Source organism: Bactrocera oleae, chromosome X, assembly GCF_042242935.1.
Source record: "Bactrocera oleae isolate idBacOlea1 chromosome X, idBacOlea1, whole genome shotgun sequence".
Lineage (NCBI taxonomy): Eukaryota > Metazoa > Arthropoda > Insecta > Diptera > Tephritidae > Bactrocera > Bactrocera oleae.
This window is the reverse complement of record NC_091541.1, coordinates 18669837-18691216: the sequence shown is the minus strand read 5'-3', so window position 1 is coordinate 18691216 and position 21380 is coordinate 18669837. Positions and strand designations below refer to the sequence as shown.

Sequence of the window (21380 nt, the reverse complement as noted above, 5' to 3'; positions counted from 1 at the left end):
TTACATTTAACCTAACGTATAGATAACAACTTATCTGAACAATTTGCTCAAATATTATTAGTTTAACATTTCATATATTTTTCTGTGTTCGATATAGAGGATCAAAAACTCCGAAAATCGCCATAAATATTCAGTATATGTTACTTCTCTTCTCCCTTTGGTTTCTAATGACAAAGATCATGACCAAGCCCAGCTTTTGAAATGCGTTTACAATTCTCATGTCCTTTTATATTGCGAGCCAAATAGTGAACATATCTATGAATCGAGTGTTTACTATTAATTTTAGCAAGTCTGTTTGTCTATGCAAACGATAACTTCAGTAAACAATTTAATTATATATTCATGAAAATAAAGTTATGTAGGAAGGGAATTCGTGGGCGTGGGCTCACCCTTCAATACATTTAATGTATAAATCTCACGAAATATTAAATCTATAACTATCAAACTTATTGAGAAGATTTCTTTGTGTCACTATTTCATACGGTGTGAACACGGAAAAAATCGGACATCAAGCAACTTCAACTTTTCATATGATAGCCGTTTAAATTTATTCAGATTCTTCCATTTTACAATGGATAAATTAAATTATGCACGAATAGTGCCCTGAAGATATAGTAACTCTCTACAAAAGTGATATCCGAACAAGAAGCGACACGGCTTCATTGCCACCATTAAAAGGTTGATACTGCAAAAGGACAAAAACAACCCATTGCTACGGCCACAAAAAAGCAGGTTAATTGGAAAAATTTAAAGTGATGTTAGTAAGCACAAATTAAACTAATAAAATCAAATTTGGTACAAAAAATAGTAGAGTCCTTCTAATTGATTTAATGTCTACATCGCTCAAACTACTGACGGTGCGAAATTGGGCATAATCGTATAGTAACTACCCGCACACCGCATACAAAGGTTATATTGAAAACTACAAAAATTGCGATAACTGTATAAAGAAAAGTGTCAAAAATATTAAATTTTACATTGTACGGTGAAAAGGTATACAAATCGCTTCAAAGATTAAACGACAGGTGGTGTCGTACTTTCAACTTTTAGCGGAAAAATTATGTTCCCATTTTTATGTTATAGTTTGAAAGTGGGAATAATCCGCGTCTTTTTCCCTCATAACACTATTCCGAATTCCATATGATTCTTACACTGTACAGTATAAATATTAAAGGTCTACCAAACAGCACGACGTGACATTACAATAAAACAAAACACTCAAATTTGGTTAAAAAGGCATCCGCTTTTCTTTGTTATACAGATCATTTTATGCCATTTATGATTTGAATAAAATGTTGGCCAAAATAATTGCATATCTTCACCCATTTACGCCAATTATCGAGGACCCGGTGCAGCATTTCGGCTATAGTACACTGATAGTTGCCTTCGAGCTTCTTGAGCGTTGTTGTTTTTGAGAAAATAATCTGGAGGCAGGGAATCGGGTCACGGGCACTGGGCCATATCTCGAAATAACCAAGACGCCAAAGTTCGCACGCTAAGTGTCCATGTTGTCCATGTGTCGTCCGCATCGATTTCCTCAAATTTTGAGAAAAAAAGTCGGTAAACATCGTGTTATAATGCTCGCTATTGATGGTAACGGCATTTCCTGCCTCATTTCGAAACAAAAAAGGCCCGTTGTACCCAAGAGAAACCTGACAACACAACTGGTCACCACGAGCTGTCAAAATCACGTCATCCGTCTTGGTATACGCTGTATATATAACAAGGTTGGTCTAAGTATACTCAAAAAAACGCTACTTATTTGTTTACTAAGTTAAATCACAGATTGAAGCCATTTATATCTGGAGCATAAAGTCAAATATAATATTGAAAATCATTATTTATAATACAAAACTGCCAAGTTAATTTTCGTAATACAAAAATTCGTTTTCTGAAGGTATTTAAAGTAGGCCCAACCTCATCATTTGACTAAAATTTCTACTCGGCAAGTGACTTTTTAATGTTTGGAAACAATATCGAAAGTCATACAGAGAGATAACTAAAGATTATTGTGGATGGACAGCATTTTGTAGCCTGTTTGATCAGGCTGTTTAGTTGAATTCGTCTATGAGATTGTACGACGAGATAGTATATTTCTCCTGTAATAGTTTGGTTGATGTTTATTCTTTATCGATCCGCTTTCATGGGCCGTTGATGACATTCGCGAAACTTCTTCTAGCATCAGTAATTAAGCATACCCCTCGTCTTTAAATTTTTGTACTCTCTCAATATGCAACATTGAATACGATACTTTTGTTTACACGATGACTTTTTTATAATAGATAAAACTAATCGAGATAGATATAGAGTTATTATGTATGTACATACTTATATGAAAGTTATCAGAGTGACGAGACGAACTGAATTCCATATTTCTGTCTGTCCGTTAGTCAGTTTATCCATCTATCTATGCAAGCGATATCATGAATAATAATTAAGATATTTGGATGAAATTATCTCGGCACTTTTATAATCTGGAATGATGGCAACAATCCAAGCTTTGTCGGGCCCACAATATAACGTTCAATAAAAATTTTAATAGAAGTGAACATTACTTGCCCATTGCCTAATTTTAATACTGCATCGCAAGCAAACCTGCTGTTCTGTTATTACATATAAAATCAATGTTCTTGATTTTTTCGTTAGGCAGTTATCGCACTTTTGCAGGCTTGTGTAAGCGTTGAGATGTCATAACGTAAATGAGGGGAAATACATTATCGTCACTCTTATAAGAAGATCAATTTCGTGTATTTAACAAAAAGCTTCTTAGATTCCCTCTGAATTCTTCTAGCTGATTCTATGATAGTCAACTTACTGTATCAGTATTTCATGTATGTATCAGTAAATCAGTTTTCTGCCACTAAGAACTCTCATTTTGAGGCACTGATTAACTATCTTATATAGGGTTTAAAGTGATTGTAATGTATATAGAACCCGTAGTTGTTGTATCGAATTAGGTTAGTGTGGGCCATGTGATACCCACCCTGAAACAAGTTGTAACTTGAGTATAAATTGAGATATTGTAATGAAACTTGATATACGAGCTCCTTGGCAAAAATTAAGGAAACTTCATAGAAGGGCTTTATAGGAGCCGGGTTCAAAATAAGACGAAAGGTGTAGCCACGCCCAAATTTAGTTAAGTACCCATATCTCAGGGCCTACTTAACCAGTTTTAACCTTGACCTAAACCTTACATCCTTAATATATAGAATTGCGATCCTCTATTTCACGTTTTCCTTATCTATTCAATATATTGAATTTAGACTCTTCGGTTGAGCTTATATCAGATATCTCACATTTAAGGATGATTTTAATAGAGTTATCGTTGATTCGATTAAAATATAGTAATAAAACTAAATGAGTGCATGACGTTCAATATAAGTTAATAATATAACAAATTTAATTGTTTTCTATTCACAATTTCGTCGAATATTAAATGTTGAACTCTTTCGCAACATTTTTTACGATAAAGTATTTAGCCGACTTTCATCATTGCAAGTAACAAGATTATAAAATGTCCGGTTACACCCGAACTTAGCACATCCTTATTTGTTTTTTGTTGAATATAACTTTTGGTTTCTAAAAAGAAATACCTGGCGATGTAACGGATAAGGCGAATATCTGTTATAAGTCAAATATGTCTTCCCGGTTCCACATGGTGCGTCCAAGAAAAAAGTCGCCTTGTTGAGTAGTCATAATCTTCATACTCCATATATTTATACTAAAATTGCTGTACTCTTGTCGTAGTAATATGTGGTTTTTTTTTAAGAAACAAAATTTTAACATTTGCTCTTGCAACATGTTACTTACAGTATAACAGTTTTGTTCACCGAACGCTTGTTTGTATCACCTAAAACTATTCAAGATATATAGTTATATATATGTAGACGTTCAGGATGAGGAGACAAGTTAAAATCTGGGTAACTATCTGTCCGCCCGTCCGTCTGTGCAAGCTGAAACTTGAGTAAAAATTTAGATATCTTGATCAAACTTGGCACCGTAAGACGGTTGGTATTGCGAAAGCGGATAACTACCACGCCCACAAAACGCCATTAATCGCGAACCAATAAATTGCCGTAACTAAGCTCCACAATTATATACAAGACTGTGATTTGGCACAACGAATCGAATTACTAGGGGGCATCTGCAGCTTAAAGTTTTTTTTTTTAAAATGGACGTGGCCCCGCCTTCTAATAGGTTTAATGTACATACCTCCCAAACCACTAAAGCTATAATAACCAAGTTCACTCAGGACAAATACCTACTACATCACTTTCATCCCAAATTGGTCCATAACATTGTTCTGATTACCGTGTGAAAATGGGTAAAATGGAATTACAACGATGCCTTCTTGCCATATAACACAACTTTAAATTCCAGTATACAAATCAGGAAGCCATTAATATATTGGGATAAAACCTTGCATAAGTAGTGCCGTTAGGTTATGCCATCTTAGTTCCAAAAATTGTTAAAAGCGGACTTCAACTGTTTTTGTGAGATATACTCTTGAAATTCGGAGATAATCGTTTTTTGATAATATTATGCCTCTATATGAAAAGTGGGTTGAATCGGGTTAGCTCTCATGTACCTGATATTAAAATTTTCGAACTTCTGGTCGACTTCGTACCACATATATCGACCAATATGTGAGTTATTTTAATTTATATGAGAAACCTTTTAAAATAACAGTGTATCTTTTTGCCTAAACTAGATGAAATCAGGTGAAAACTTGCCCAAGCCCTCATATATCTAGTATCAAGGTGTTCAAACATCCGGCTGACTTTACTGCTTATATTATACATTGGTGATGTTATATGAGGTACCCTAATAAAACTAAAAAACATTTTTTTCTGTTAATATATGTATATATTATACCTAGAAAAATTAACTGAAAGAATAATGTCGCATATACTATAGTTTAGTTCCGAACTTATGTGAAATTGATCCAAGAATTATCCCAATTCTCATATCCTATATATGTGATTTAATTATATTTATATACTCTCGCAACCTGTTGCTACAGAGTATAATAGTTTTGTTCACCTAACGGTTGTTTGTATTACCTAAAACTAATCGAGTTAGATATAGGGTTATATATAATAAATGATCAGGATGAAGAGACGAGTTGAAATCAGGGTGACTGTCTGTCCGTCCGTCCGTCTGTCCGTCCGTCTGTCCGTCCGTGCAAGCTGTAACTTGAGTAAAAATTGAGATATCTTTATGAAACTTGGTAGACATGTTTCTGGGTACCGTGAGACGGTTGGTATTGCAGATGGGCGTAATCGGACCACTGCCACGCCCACAAAACGCCATTGATTAAAAACAAAAAAAATTGCCATAACCAAGCTCCGCAATAAGATACAAAACTGTTATTTGATACAAAGGATTACATTATGGAGGAGCATCTGCAGTTTAAATTTGTTTTTTGAGTGGACGTGGTCCAGCCCCTAATAAGTTTAATGTGCATATCTCCTAAGCCACTAATGCTATAATAACAAACTTCACCGGAAGTAAATTTTTTTAGAACCTCTACCCACAGTGTGAAAATAGTTGAAATCGGGTGGCAACTCCGCCCACTCCTCATATAACGGTACTGTTAAAAACTACTAAAAGCGCGATAAATCAAGCACTAAACACGCCAGAGACATTAAGTTTTATCTCTGAAATGGTATAAGATGACTTTATAGGAACCGCGTTCAAAATTAGACAGTGGGCGTGACACAGCCCACTTTTAGGTGAAAACCCATATCTTGAGATCTGCTTAACCGATTTCAACCAAATTCATTTTAACCATCCATCCATTCCATCTGATTCTTTCACTTTCCACTATGCACATCAAGCAACAATGATTATATCGGGGTAAAACTTTGCGTGAATAATACGTTTAAAGTATGCCACCTTGGGACCAAAAATTGTCTAAATCGAACCAAAACTGTTCAAGCCCCTAAGTACTAAATATGTGGACCCCAGTGCCTATAGTTGACCTTCTATCGAAAATATCAGCCAATCCACAAAGAAATCTCAAACGAGTATACCATTTGACTTTTCGAGAGTATAAAATGTTCGGTTATATCCGAACTTAGCCCTTCCTTACTTGTTTATAATTAACCTTATGCCAAATATATCGGTCAATGTGTGTTGTTTGAGTTATGTACGGTGTGTTTAAAGGAAAATGTGACTTCTGATTTTTCGCGAGCTACATTCGATTATCTTTATTTTATTTTTGTTACAATCGGACAGATATGTTTATTGTGTGCATGCATTAGGAGCCAATTTCGATTAGTTGTTTGTTTTTGACAAGAGAAAAGTTAGTCAGTGTTTGTATGCTCTTCGTTTTTGACTTTTGAAAGAAACTGATTAAAGAAGATTTATTAAATTTTGCGTTAAAAATGGAATAAAGTTCTTCAAGACACTTCAAATATTGACTGTGGTATTCGGTGAGTAAACTTTGTCTCAAGAAAGTGTGTATAAGTGGTACAAGCGGTTAACAGAAGGCCAAAAAGATGTTGATGACGATGAGCGTTCTGTAGGTGCGACCACGTTAACAAACGAAGACAACATCGAATCAGTAAAAGAAAATGCTCTTGCAAATCGTGGAATCCCTATTAGGAAAGTTGCGAGGACGTTGGCATATAATTCGGATCATTTAATTTTCTTGAATGTTTTAGGCATGAAACGTGTGGCAGCGAACTTTGTTCCGAAATTGCTAAATTTTGAGCAAAAGCATTGTCGCATTAGTATCGCTCAGGAGTTGGAATGAAATCAACAACGATCCGGTACAACGGGTCATCTTGGCTCCCTGCGACTTTTTCCTGTTCCTAAAACTGAAGAAATCCACCTTTTCCTTTGAACACACTTCGTATTGTAAAATTAAGAAAGCTAATAACGCTTCAGTCTAATACAGCTAAAAAATATCTAGCAACTATAGACCGGTATCACTGATTTTTAGAATTACTTATTGATAACTGCAATACGTTTATGGTCTGAAATAAAATAACCTAAAGGGACTAATTTATATTGTGTACAGTATATGAACCATAGGTGAACGAATGTTAAGAAATACAATATTCATACATTTCTTATATCAAGTAAAATTATAAAAATCGTTAGATTGTTAGTGTATAACTTTTTAGTCATATATTGGAGTAACGTAAAATTTATATTGGGCATTTTGGAGGATGCGATCGATGCGTTGACCCATTTTCTCAATTTTTGGCACCAACTCACAATACAATATTTTCAATAATCTCAAAATGCAGCTCACGCACTGATCAATATATTCGGCATTAAATTAACCACGGATGCGAAAGGTAGAAATCACCACATACTATATGAAGACTTGGACTTATTTCTGGCATATAACTAAAGTATGGTCATTAAAAAATTTATGAGTTGGTTTATTAAATTTTTTAACAAATCTACTCTGGTACTTGATATAAAGTTTGCACAAATAGTGCCCTGAAGATATGGTTACTCTCTACGAAAAATTATCGAATTCGGACCTTACCTTCTCAAACCAGCGGATATCGAATCAAGAAGCTCCGAAGCTACATACATACTTGTATACAAAATGTCGCTTTATACAGATAATATCGGTCAATTGGCGAGATATCGCAATGAAATAAATGGAACCTTTTTATACTCCCGCAACATTTTGCAGAGGCAACACCTAAACCTAGTAAATAGTTGAGGCGACACGTGCTCATTGCAACCATTAAAAGGTTGATGCTGCAAACAGACAAAAACAGCCCATTGCCACGGCCACAAAAAAAACGGTTAACCGAAAAAATAAAAAGTGGTGTAAGTAAGCACAAATTAAACTTTAAAAAAATCAAATTTAGTACAAAAAATAGTAGATTCCTTCTAATTGTTTTAATGTCTATATGTCTCAAACTACTGACGGTGGGAAATTGGACACAATCGTACAATATAATGACTTCCCGCACACCGCTTACAAAGGTTATATTTAAAAATACAAAAATGGCGATAACTCTATAAAGAAAAGTGTCAGAAAAATATAATTTTACATTGTACGATAAAAATGTATTCAAATCGCTTCAAATATTAGATGATGGGTGTCATACTTTTAACTTTTAGCTGAAAAATTAACTTCACATTCTTGCGTTACAGTTACACATATCATTTTATGCCATTTATGATTTGAACAAAATGTCGGCCAAGTGGTCACTACGATTCCATAGGCATATCTCCACCCATTTACGCCAATTTTCGATGACCCAGTGCAGCATTTCGGCTATAGTACACTTAATGTTGCCTTTGAGCCTCTTGAGCGTTGCTGTTTAATTGCCCATAGAGAAAATAATCTAGAGGCAGGGAATCGCATGATCTTGGCGGCCATGCGACAGGCCATATTTCGAAATTACCAAGACGCCAAACTTTGACAGCTATGTGTCCATGTTCAGACGAGTAACATTAGGCGGCGCATCGTCTTGTTGGAAATAGAGATCGTCCGCGTCGATTTCATCAAATTCCGCTATTCGCTATTGATGGTAACGGCATTACCTGGGTCATTTCGAAATAAAAAAAGCCCGATGATGCCGTCACGCCACAATTCGCACCAACCAGTAAATTTTTAGGGATGCGATTGCGTTTTCTGAACCACATGCGCTATTGACTCACCCCTATAGTGACAATTTCGTTTGCTGACGAATCCAGAAATAGGCCTCATCTGAGAAGATGTTCTTTCGATAAACGTGAATTTGCGAATTTTTCGAAGAACGTGAATTTGAGTAATATTCTTGGAAAATTTTCCAGCGTTGTACCCAAGAGAAACCTGACAGATTGAAGCCATTAATATCTTGAGTATAAAGTCGAATATGATATTGAAAATCATTATTTATAATACAAAACTGCCAAGTTAATTTTAGTAATACGAAAATTCGTTTTCTGAAGGTATTTAAAGTAGGCCCAACCTCATCATTTGACTAAAATTTCTACTCGGCAAGTGACTTTTTAATGTTTGGAAACAATATCGAAAGTCACACAGAGAGATAACTAAAGATTATTGTGGATGGTTATCAGAGTGACGAGACGAACTGAATTCCATATTTATGTCTGTCCGTTAGTCAGTTTATCCATCTATCTATGCAAGCGATATCATGAATAATAATTAAGATATTTGGATGAAATTATCTCGGCACTTTTAGAATCTGGAATGATGGCAACAATCCAAGCTTTGTCGGGCCCACAATATAACGTTCAATAAAAATTTTAATAGAAGTGAGCATTACTTGCCCATTGCCTAATTTTAATACTGCATCGCAAGCAAACCTGCTGTTCTGTTATTACATATAAAATCAATGTTCTTGATTTTTTCGTTAGGCAGTTATCGCACTTTTGCAGGCTTGTGTAAGCGTTGAGATGTCATAACGTAAATGAGGGGAAATACATTATCGTCACTCTTATAAGAAGATCAATTTCGTGTATTTAACAAAAAGCTTCATAGATTCCCTCTGAATTGTTCTAGCTGATTCTATGATAGTCAACTGACTGTATCAGTATATCATGTATGTATCAGTAAATCATTTTTCCGCCACTAAGAACTCACGATTTGAGGCACAGATTAATTATCTTATATAGGGTTTAAAGTGATTGAAATGTATGTAGAATCCGTAATTGTTGTATCGAATTAGGTTAGTGTGGATCATGTGCTGCCCACCTTAGTTAAGTGTCTATGGCTATTAGTTGTTCAGGAAAGGCATCAGCTAACTCTTTTGAAACATGTACGTAGCTGTTGTCTATATCTAGTAAAAATACCGGTTTTGCGTTGGACTATCTGGCGATGGGTATTGAAAGCCAATGCGTGTATCTCTATTTCACGTATGATCAAAATGGCAAACAAAATGATTTAGCTTTGTACTTTGTTAAGCTTACCCACTTTCGGCGAAAGGGCATGCTGTTATCACAAAAATATTCTCCCCGGTAAAATATCAGCCATATGCACAGGTGTCCACATATTTGGTGTTTGGGTCCTTGAAAAGTTATAATCCTATTTCAAAAACTTTTTGTCGTTAGATTAAATACTTTGCAGATACTATTTGTGTCTAATAACTAAATTGATATTTGATTTGTATACTGTAAAGTAATAGAATCAGATAAAATATTATATAAAAGTTGGTTAGAGTGGAGAAGTAGACATGGCTGACAACCGATTTCGCTCACAGTGTATGATAGAAATAATTGGGTAGTTCAGTAGTTCCTGAGATATAGGATTTCACCTAAAAGTGGGCGATGCCACGCCCGTTGCCCGATTTTTAAAGCGGCACCTATTAAGAAATTTTAATCCATCCTGGATGTGAAATTTAATGTTTGTGGCTCTTTTATTCACTGAGTTATCGTACTTCTAGTAATATTCAACATAAGCGTTATATGGGGTGTGGGCGTGGTTATTTTCACAGTGTATAAAGAAATGCTGAAAATACTTATTCTCAGCTAGCTTGGTTGAGTTAGCATTAATGGTTTGGAAGATAGTTACATTTAAATATTTAAAAAATTTTTAGCCCTCAAGTGCCCCTCATCACTGCGATCCCTTTCTTCAAATTACAGTTTTGTATCTTAATTTAGTGCTTAGGTATGACACTTTATAAGTTTAGGTTTTAAAACGTTTTGTGGGCATGGCAGTGGTCCGATTACGCCCATCTGCAATACCAACCCCCTAGGGGTCTGTGCAACATGTTGCGAGAGTATGAAAAAAGTAACCCCGATGGCAATCGTTACAAATTTATAAGTGAAGTTATATCAAGGTGGTTTAAAGTGTTTTGAACACGAATAATAATATGATTGTGATTGGATAATGGACTAATAAATATTCAGTTTTCTAGGAACATTAAGTAGAGTAGCGTTCGGTTACAACCCGACTTAGCACTTCCTTACTTACCTTAATAGGGGAATCCATTTTCAACCGCTGATTATGTGACGACACTCCGGGTATATCTAGAGAATTTAGAAACTCAATTTTAAAATTTGCGTTTTCATTTTCATCACTAACAGCAGCGATTGATTTAAAATACATAAGATCGCATGGCAACAACTATTGTATCTGGATAATAATTGCGTCATCATACATAATTATGTGTGGCCGCTAATGTATAACGATTACTGAGCCAGTTATGATCCTGGTAATTACTTTTTATTTTCGGTTAAATACTCAGAATTAATCAACAACCGAAAATTTCATCGTTGCATTTCATATTACGTTGTTCTGTGCAATCCTTCGAAGATATTTGTAAGCCATTATGCACTTATCTTAAATTACAATATGATTGCACTTTTCTTAACACTGAAGCTATTCCGCTATTTTTATACTCTTGCAATATGTTTATACAGAGTATAAAACTTTTGTTCACATAACGGTTGTTTGTATTACCTAAAACTAATCGAGTTAGATATGGAGTTATGTATATATAAATGATCGAGATGAAGAGACGAGTTGAAACTTGGGTGATTGAGGTATTGTAATGAAACTTGATAGACGAGCTCCTTGGCAAAATTTAAAAAATACGCTAAAGATATAAAACTTTACACTCGAGATGGTCTGAAAGGGCTTTATCGGAGCCGGGTTCAAAATAAGCGATAGGCGTAGCCACGCCTACATTTAGTTTAAAACCCATATCTCAGGGCCTACTCAACCAGTTTCAACCCAATTTGTAAAGTGATACTATTTTGACATATAACCAATATCCCAGGGCCTACTCAACCAGTTTCAACCCAATTTGCAAAGAGATACTATTTTGACATTAATATGCTCCAGTGCGAAAATGGGCGAAATCGGACTGAAACAACGCCCACTTCCAATGTATCATAATTTTAAATTTCATCTGATTCTTTTACTTCCCAGTATGCAAATCAAGTACCAATGAATGTATCGGGATAAGACTATGCCCAAATAGTGCGATTAAAGAAAGTGACCTTATGACTAAAAATTGTCAAAATAGGTGGCAACACTTCAAGCTGTAAAGTTGCAATTTTTTGGCTGTGATCTTTTGTGTTTTTTATTTTACAAAAATCTTCAATTTTAGTTAATTTTTATAACTGATATTTAATTGAATATTTAGTGATTTGATTTTGAATTGCAAGCTTAGTATAAATGTTCTTAAGTTCTGTGCATTGTCTTAAAGTTTAAATTTTCGAATTTCGGTGCCGAATCAGCTTTTGTTTCTTTTTGTTTTATTTTATTTTATTTTCTCTCTTTATTTATCTCATCAACTTCTTTATTCACAGCTGTGTTGACTGTGGTTATTTATTTGTTCCAGTGCATCTAAAACTGATCGCTATATTGGTTTTTCAAATTGTCTTGATTTTGAACTTTGATAAAAAAAAATTGCTATTATTTTGCGTTTTAAATTGTATATATTATTATAAATATTTTATTAACATACTAATTGTGTAACTTCCCCAACTGTAACATTAAAGCCGAGCCAGGCTTTGTGATGGGCTTGCCCATATTAAATGCGTTGGACTGACAGGTCGAATCTTAGATTATATTCTCCACTGTAAGGCATTGCGTTGGTCCTGTTTAAATTTATAATCAGACACGCAATGGCTTTAACGAAATCGGTTGAGATCTTGAAACCCTCACCGAAAAATTTAGGCACTACGAAAAATTGTTAAAATCTTTTAAGTGCCTGAATGATTCTCTTGAATCCTCCAAACCTAAGCGTAAACGTCCTTCCGATGAAGTAAAACTTAGTTTTTCTGTACAGAAAAGAACGTCTCTTCCCAATGACCTAATAAATCTCTTTTCTCCTTCAAGGCGATAAACCGTCAACTGCCAAAGAGCTCCATTCCCCAAAAGCTCTATCTAATAGTAATACTTGTAAGTGTCTCACAATTCTAGAGGCTCCCCCTAATAACTTAGCACCATCTATTAAAAATTTGGTAGTTTTTCCACCTAAAAAGTCTATATTTATTTCTAGACTTGCCAAAGATACCTTGGTTTGAGGATATTAAGTCTTACATTTCTTCGCGGTTAAAAATTAATGATACCAATATCCGCAAATTTAACTTCAATTATGATAAAAGTATATCATTGATTAAAATAGACGTTTCTCTTGAAATATACAAAAAGATCTTAGATAGCACATTCTGGCTTTTGTACGCGAATTTAAGCCTAAACTTAGAAATCATACTAAGGAAATCATTGTTAAATGATGCCACCACCGATATAAAAAACTGATTGGTAGAAATTCGCTAAGCATTTATTATCAAAATGTTAGAGATCTTAATACAAAATTAACCGACTTGTACTTAAACAGGTCCAATTTTAATTTCCATTAAATTGAATTTACGGAAACATGGTTAAAACCTCACATTTATGATTATGAGATTTTAAACAGCAAATTTCAAACTCCAAGATGTGGTCGACTGAACAGAATCGGAGGAGGTGTTCTATTTGCCGTACATTCCTCTATCCCATCTGAAGATGTTCTCGTTCCAGGAACCGACTCATTTGAATTTAAATATAATATATTAGAGTCTACGTAAATAGCTGCTTTATTTAATAAATAGTGCTACCTCGATGCCAAATAATACAGATACAATAGTCGATTTAGGAGATTTCAATTTACTCTGTGCTTTTGGAAAGCTTTCGATGTCTATTTCGTACCGATTGAGTTTTTCGACAAAAGACTCGTATCATCCTGCTTTGGAAATATCTGTCGAAATCTACTAGCTTCTGTACTCGGTTTAACTTTTAAAAATCTATTTTTAAAAAGTTAAATAGAGAACTTTCTACAATACCATGTCCTAATTATAATTGTGATATTGAATTGAGTGTCTCACATTTAAATAATATTATTACGAATTTATTGGAAAAGTATGTTCCAATAGTAATTGTTAACAAAAAAGTATAGGTCCGTGGTTTTCGAAAAAATTATATACATTGAAAAACAAAAAAACTCGAGCCCTTAACCATTTTAAAAAAACCGGTTCACTTGTCGACTTTTCTAAATATTGCGTCGACAATATGTTGACCTAAACAAAAAATGTTATCATAATTACTTAAATAAAGTAAAAAGGAGTATTGTAAGTAATCCAAAATCGTTTTATAATCTCTCTCTAGGTAATACAACACCATAGTCTAGATCAAGGTTTTAACTATGTTGATTTGGGAGTTAATATGGACCCTAAGGTTAATTTAGTCTTCATATTGATACCATGGTCTTGAAAGCTAAAGCTGTCCTGAGTTTTGTTAAACGTTGGTCTAAATAATTTAGAGGTCCGCTGAGATGGCTCTGTTGTATGGAACCCTAACTACCAAATCCATTGTGACAAGTTTTACTTTTCGCTTTAGGGCATTTCCAATGGGATTCTTGGGTAAGTCTACCTCCATACACTAGTCGTTTAAAACTTATAAATCTACCTATACTTTCTAGTTGTAGGAAAATGCTTGGCATAATATTCTTAGTGAAAATCTTGAATCAGTTTGCAGTTCTTTTCTCCTGTCTGAAATTAAATTTAATATCCCGGTTCGCTTTTCGAGGCAGTTTAGACCTTTACGGTTAAAATCCTGTAGATCAAATTTCGAACAAATGAATGGCGGACTGGCCAAATATGTCATGATTTTAATTCTCATTCCAGCACATTTGACTTAGCTGACTCACTTTTCAAAATCAAAGATACTTTATTGTTTTCTCTTAATAAATAAAAATGGTAAAATTTATTATATCGTAACTATAAATCTTAGCTGTTGAAATTTTTGTTTCTGTAGCTAAGCAGTTTTATATCTCAACACCAAAAAGCTCTCTTGACTTTTCTGACTCGGCTAATTCCGCACGTATGTGGATTGCGTCCCTTGCGTCCGTTGGGCGGGTGGAGGGTAATCGTTGGGTTATTATTACTATTATATTTATTTTAATAACCAGAGTGCAGATTTTCAAGCCCCAAGACACCGAGTAAGTTGACTAAAGTTCTTACAGCAAACCTTTTATCGAAAATATCAATCAATCCGTGATATATGTTATTGAAATTCAGAGAAACCCTTTCCTGATAACAGTATGCCTGTATGTCAAAAATGGGTTAACTCGGATGAAGGCTTCTCTTAGCTGCCATATAACCAACACAAAGACTTTCGAACCTCCGGTTTACTTTTTGTTATATGCTCGTTTGCTATTGGCCAATATGTGAGTTATCTTAATAAAATTGTTGGGGCGTGTTTTTATAATAACGGTGCATCTGTGTGCCTAAAATGGATAAACTCGGGTGAAAACTCGCCCTAGCTGCCATATAACTTATTTCAGGATTTTCAAACATCCGATTGACTTTACTCCATATATATTTGCGATGATAAGTGAGGTACTCTAACGAGACTCAGCATATTATTAGTATGTGGCATGTTAATAGAATTTGGTATACCAAATATACAATTTTCAAACTTTCGGTTAGCCTTACACCATATAAACAAATTACCATTACTTCCACATAATACATATTGGGGCGCACACGAATGCCAGAACAAATCAGAGTCGACGATAAACTGCCAGAAGCAACTAGACAGCGAATTCGTGAGATTGCCAGAATGTTCTAGTAGCGAACTTTTATTAAGGATTTACTATATAAGGGCTGCCGGATTGTGCAGCAGACACAGTTCTAATTAGAGTGTTGCTGTGTAAAGAGCAATTCAACTATTAGCAATAAGTTTTAAACTCGAATATCAAGCAACAAGTGTTTAGTTGTTGAAATTAGAAATAAAGATAAGTGTATAGCCATTAAATTAAGACCTTTATATAACAATTCAATAATCGAACTCAAGAGTGAGTTACAAGGAAAACGAATTATCGAGAAATCCGTTACAATCGGTGTCAGAAGTGGGATTGTCAAATATATTCCCGAGGAGATAACTATTTGAAAATGGCTAAATTTAACGATTTGAAGATTCCACAACTGAAAAAGGAGCTGGAGCAACGTGGTTTGACGGATTAAAAATTTAATTACAATCACGATTGAGAGAGGCCATGGAGGCGAAACACATTAATGTTGAGAAATATGTCTTTCACAAGGAATTAGAAGAAGAGACAACAAATATTGAAGAACAGGAAGAGGCTCAATGCTCGTGAAAGATGGTCAACATAAACATAATTTTTGCTGCAATATCGCTGATGGGGAAAAATAGGATACACATATGCCCCAGATAACAACGCAAATATCGACACAAATGTCGCAGTTAGAAACGCGGTTGTCAACGCAGTTGGAAGAGCAGTTCGCAGCGCAAGATGCACGTATATCAGCACAGGAGGCCTCACTTGGAACGCTGAAGATAAAGTAGCTGCATTGTTCGTTGCATTGAAAGGATCTGCAGCGGAGATATTACAGACCATTCCAAACTGCGAGGCGAGTAGTTATGAAACGGTGATTGGTGCATTAGAAAAACGGTATGGTAGTGAGCACAGGAAGCAGATCTTCCAAATGGAGTTGCGAAATTGCTCTCAGAAAGCCAATGAGTTTTTGCAGAAGTTTTCTACAGAGTTTGAGAGGTTAACTCACTTAGCTTATGCACATAAATCCGTGAAATACATCGAGAACATGAAATTTCTGACCTTTAATAATGAAATATAGCACTTTCTAAATTGACGTTTGCGGAAACCGTTTCGTATGCTCTGACACAGGAAAGGCATCTTGCTTAGCAATCAAACATTTAAAGCATATTAAAGAGCACGGGCCCCAATGCCCTGTAATCTCCATTTCACAAATAAGCAGGAATACGAGTAACGTAACCGTACTGCAACTGGAGAAGATACCCAAGTTCTCGGAAAAGTAACGTGCGAGATCGTAATTGGAAAGGCAGCCGAGTTACACAATTTTATAGTGGCAGATATCGCCGACGAAGTCATAATTGGAGTAGACTTTCTAGCGAATCAAGGAATCACAATTGACATGAACAACAGGAGTATGACCTATACAAAGATGGTGAAGTGCCACTTATGTTCGGTTACGATAATAAGTACAAAGTTAGACCGGTGATAACAACAGAGAGTCAGCAGACTCCACCGAAACCAGAAGCAGTTATTTGGACAGAAATAGATGGAGACTACGGGCCAAACAAGTTGTGGATTGTTGAGGCCATCTACACCAAACTTACTAGTAGGCAAAACTTTGACTATGACAAGACAAGATAAACGTGTTCCAGTGTAACTTGATGAGTGCAAGTTACCAATCAAATCTTTAAAGGAGCTATATTAGGGCAGTGTCAAGATATTGAGGACGTGATAAATTGCAAAATAGGTCTTAAGGAAGATTCCGATTCATGGACCTATTCTAGATGCAAACCATCAAAATAAGGCTAAACAACTTCTTCTCAGATATTCATCCATATTAGATAAAAACGATGCCAAACCAGGAAGAACCAAAGTTGTGAAACATTTTATTAATACAGGTGATGCAAGACCAATCCGGCTCCTCGAAGCGTTCATTTAGAAAAACGTGAAGATGTAAGCCAGACCATACTACCTAGAATCGATGACACGCTGGCCCCGTTATCAGGCACAAAATGGTTCTCAACACTTGATTTGAAAAGTGGTTACTGGCAAGTGGAGGTAAATGAAGAAGACCAAGAAAAAACAGCTTTGGATTATGTAATGCTTCTGCTACCTTTTAGAGACTAATTGAAAAGGTATTAAAAGGATTACACTGGAAGACCTGTTTGGTATACCTCGACCATATCATCGTGTTGGATAAAAGCTTCGATGAACACCTTAAAAACTTGGAAGATTCTCTTTTTAAATAGGAAGAATGCTACTTAACACAAAGTGACAACAGGGAATTTGCACAGCTAATGAAAAGATAGAAACAGTAAGCGATTAGCCCACTCCTAAAAATTTACATGAATTGCCGAGTTTCGTTGGACTGTGTACTTATGTGTGTACAAATTTTGCCAGCGTAGCTCACGTGAACTCACGATAATGAACAGACTTTTTGAATGGAATAAAGAAACGGTTAAGTACTGCGCCAATGTTTTCATACCCCGTCCAAGGATCAGTGTCTTTTTTGGATACGGATGCTAGTGTATTTGTAGTAGGAGGCGATCTATCACAAGTCATTGATAGACATGAGAAAGTGGTTGCGTATTACATCCAGACCATAAGCAAGTCAGAGAGAAATTATTGTGTTACTCAGAGGGAGTTACTGACGTTGGTGAAGTGCATCAAACATTTTCATAGGTACCTTTATGGCCAGCGATTTCGCGAGAGGACAGATCATGTAGCATTAAAATTGCTTTTAAAATTTGGGAACCCAGAAGGACAGTCGGCACGGTGGATTGAGAGACTCCAAAGTTACGACTTCTCTATAGAACATCACAAAGGCAGTAGTCATGGAAATGCTGATGCCATGTCCCGCCGTCCACGTAATTTGGAATGCAGACATTGCTCGAAAGCTGAGGCCAAAGAAGAAATTATAGATGTCTGAGTAATGTCTATATCATCAGACTGGGATCTGGAGGAGCTACGGAAATGTCAGCAAGAAGATCCGGAATTGAAAAGTGTATTTCATGGATTGGAGATAAATAAACGTCCAACGAGAGAAGAAATAGCTGCAGCAAGCCCATTCGTAAAGGCTTATTGGGCACAATGAAATAGTTTGAAGTTCCCGGGATCTGATGATTGTTCCAAAAGTAAAAATTCCCGAAGTTCTCAACGAGCTGCACAACGGTCCAAGTGGAGGACATATGGGTATCACTAAAACCTTGGAGAAATTAAAACAAAGATTTTATTGGGTTGGTTGTCGTCAATCAGTTACGGAGTAGATCGCCAATTGTGTCGAGTGCATTGCTGCTAAAGGGCCGAGGTCCAGGAGTCATGGTCAGATGAAGCAGTACAGTTCACGTGTGCCGTTTCACCGAGTTTTCATGGATGTAGCTGGTTCATTCTATCAGTAAATTGGGAAAAAAATTTGTTTTGGTAGTCATGGACTATTTCAGTAAATGGCTAGAGGTATACGCGATTCCCAACCAAGAGGCAGAAACAGTAGCGGATGTATTCATAAACAATTGGGTATCAAGCTATGGTGTTCTAATAGAATTACATTCTGACCAAGGGGGAAATTTTGATGATTGAGCTAATGCTCTAATACAGGAGATATGACAGAAACTGGGTATTCGGAAAACGCGTACAACTGCACTACATCCACAGTCCGATGACATGGTGAAACGATTTAATCGAACTTTGGAAGAATATTTGAGAAAAATTGTGGAGAGTATCAAAAATATTATTGTTCCTGATTGCTTATCGCTCTGCTGTACATGAAACAACGGGACGGACTTTAGCAAGGGTAATTTTTGGTAATGATCTTCGACTATCGCTTAATTTGAAATTTGGAATTAACGCCAACGGAGGAAGGAATGCTAAGGAATTCAACAGCATCCTAGAAGATGATATAATTGATATACATGCTATTGTGAGATAGCGAACCACAATTATGAGCGATAAAGTGAAAACAAAATACGACAAGGCAATGAACTCTGAGGGTTTTATTGAAGGCGATTGGGTATTGTTATATAACCCACAACGAAAGAAAGGTCTATCTCCCAAATTACAGTGTAATTGGGAAGGACCATACCAGGTTCTTAAACGACTCAATGATGAAGTGTATCGCATACAGACCATTTTGGAAGACCAAGGAATAAAAAGAAAGTGGTTCATCTGGAACGACTTGCAGCGTTTGGTTCCGCAAATATGTCTAATCGGGACGATCAGACTTAGGTGTAGGACAGTGTGGCGAACAAGAATATCAGAATCGACGATAAACTGCAAGAAGCAACTAGACAGAGAATTCGTAGTTGCCAGTTCTAGTAGCGCACTTTTGTTAAGGATTTACTATATAAGGACTGCCGGATTGTGCAGCAGACAGTTCTAATTAGAGTGTTGCCGTGTAAAGAGCAATAAGTGTTAAGTTGTTGATATTTGAAATAAAGTACACTTATCTTTAATTTACCATGAAATTGAGACTTTTATTTAACAATCCACTGATCGAACTCAAAAATGAGTTACAATCAAGACGAATTATCGATAAATCCGTTACAATATAATGATTTTCGTTTTCCTAACAAACCTTATGACGAATATGTCGTTCAGTGTGTGAGTTACATATCTATAAAATTGCATGAAAATATGTTCTTAAGTATATTTGGGCAATGTCCTATCCTTTCTTTGTCTGATTTCCGATTTTCCACCCGACTTTATACCGTGCAGGTTGCTCAAAATGTGTAATATCTTAGTGAAATTAAATGGACAAGTTTCTTCGAAAATTATGCGGTAGACCACTGAATGTGAATGGAATTGGTCTAGACCTTGACCTAACCTCATATCCTTAATATAATGAATTTCGATCCTCTATTTAACGTTTTCTTTATCTATTCAATATATTGAATTTAGCCCCATTGGTTGAGCTTATATCAGATATCAGTCATTTAAGGATGATTTTAATATATAATATTGTAGTTTTCGTTGATGCGATTCAAATATATTTTTAAAACTAAATGAGTACATGACGTTAAATATAAGTTAATAAGATTCCAAATTTGATTGTTATTGATTCACGATTTCGTCGCATAATGAATATTAAATTCTTTCGCAACCTTTTTATACCTTGTACAGGGTATATTAAAATTGTCACGAAGTTTGTAACACCCAGAAGGAACAGTCGGCGAAGTATGATGAGCTTAGTTGATGTAGCCATGTTCGTCTTTCTTTCCGTATATATACGAACTAGACCCTCAGTTTTTAAGCTATCGATCGGAAATTTTGCACTTGTCCTTTCCTCACTAAGAAGCTGCTCAGTTGTCGGAACGGCCGATATCGAACCATTTAGCAATCAAGTGCTTGTATGGAAAACTCTTTCATTTAAAGAGGTATTTTTTGCATGAATTATGATTTCAGGCAGTAATGCAATCTCCGAAGAAATTGTATACATTGGATTGCTATAGTGATGGCTGCCGTATTCACGGAACGATCGGAGTAAAGTGCTTGCATGGAAAACTTCTTCATTTGACGAGGTATCTTTACGAAATTAGGCACGAGTTATTATTTAAGGCAACAATGGATGGTATTCTCCGAAGAAATTGTTCAGATCAGATCACTATATCATATAGCTGCCATACAAATTGAACGATCGGAATCAAATTCTTGTAAGGAACCTTTGTATTTGGGAAGGGTATTCGGTGAAACCGAAGTAAAGGTTCATTCTTGTTTAACATAAAGTTTTGCCAACATCTGAAGGTATTTAGCCGGCTTTGATTGTTGCAAGTATCAAGATTATAAAATGTCTCTGGCACCCGAACTTAGCTTTTCCTTATTTGTTTTTTGTTGAATATTGCGTTTGGTTTGTTATATTGCGATGTAATTGATAACGCGAATATCTGTTATGAATTA

General features: G+C 35.6%; 1 protein-coding gene across 3 annotated transcripts in view; it reads left to right on the top strand.

Moving 5' to 3' along the window:
* Positions 1 to 21380, top strand: part of Sox102F (transcription factor Sox102F) — a 160541-nt gene that overhangs the window by 3368 nt on the left and 135793 nt on the right. Inside the window, exon 3 of one of the 3 annotated variants that reach the window (XM_070112509.1) lies at positions 14081 to 14334. The exons of the other annotated variants lie outside the window; for them this stretch is intronic. The gene's annotated coding sequence lies outside the window, so the exon portion shown is untranslated. The remainder of the gene's footprint in view (positions 1 to 14080; positions 14335 to 21380) is intronic. 3 annotated transcript variants of the gene reach the window in all.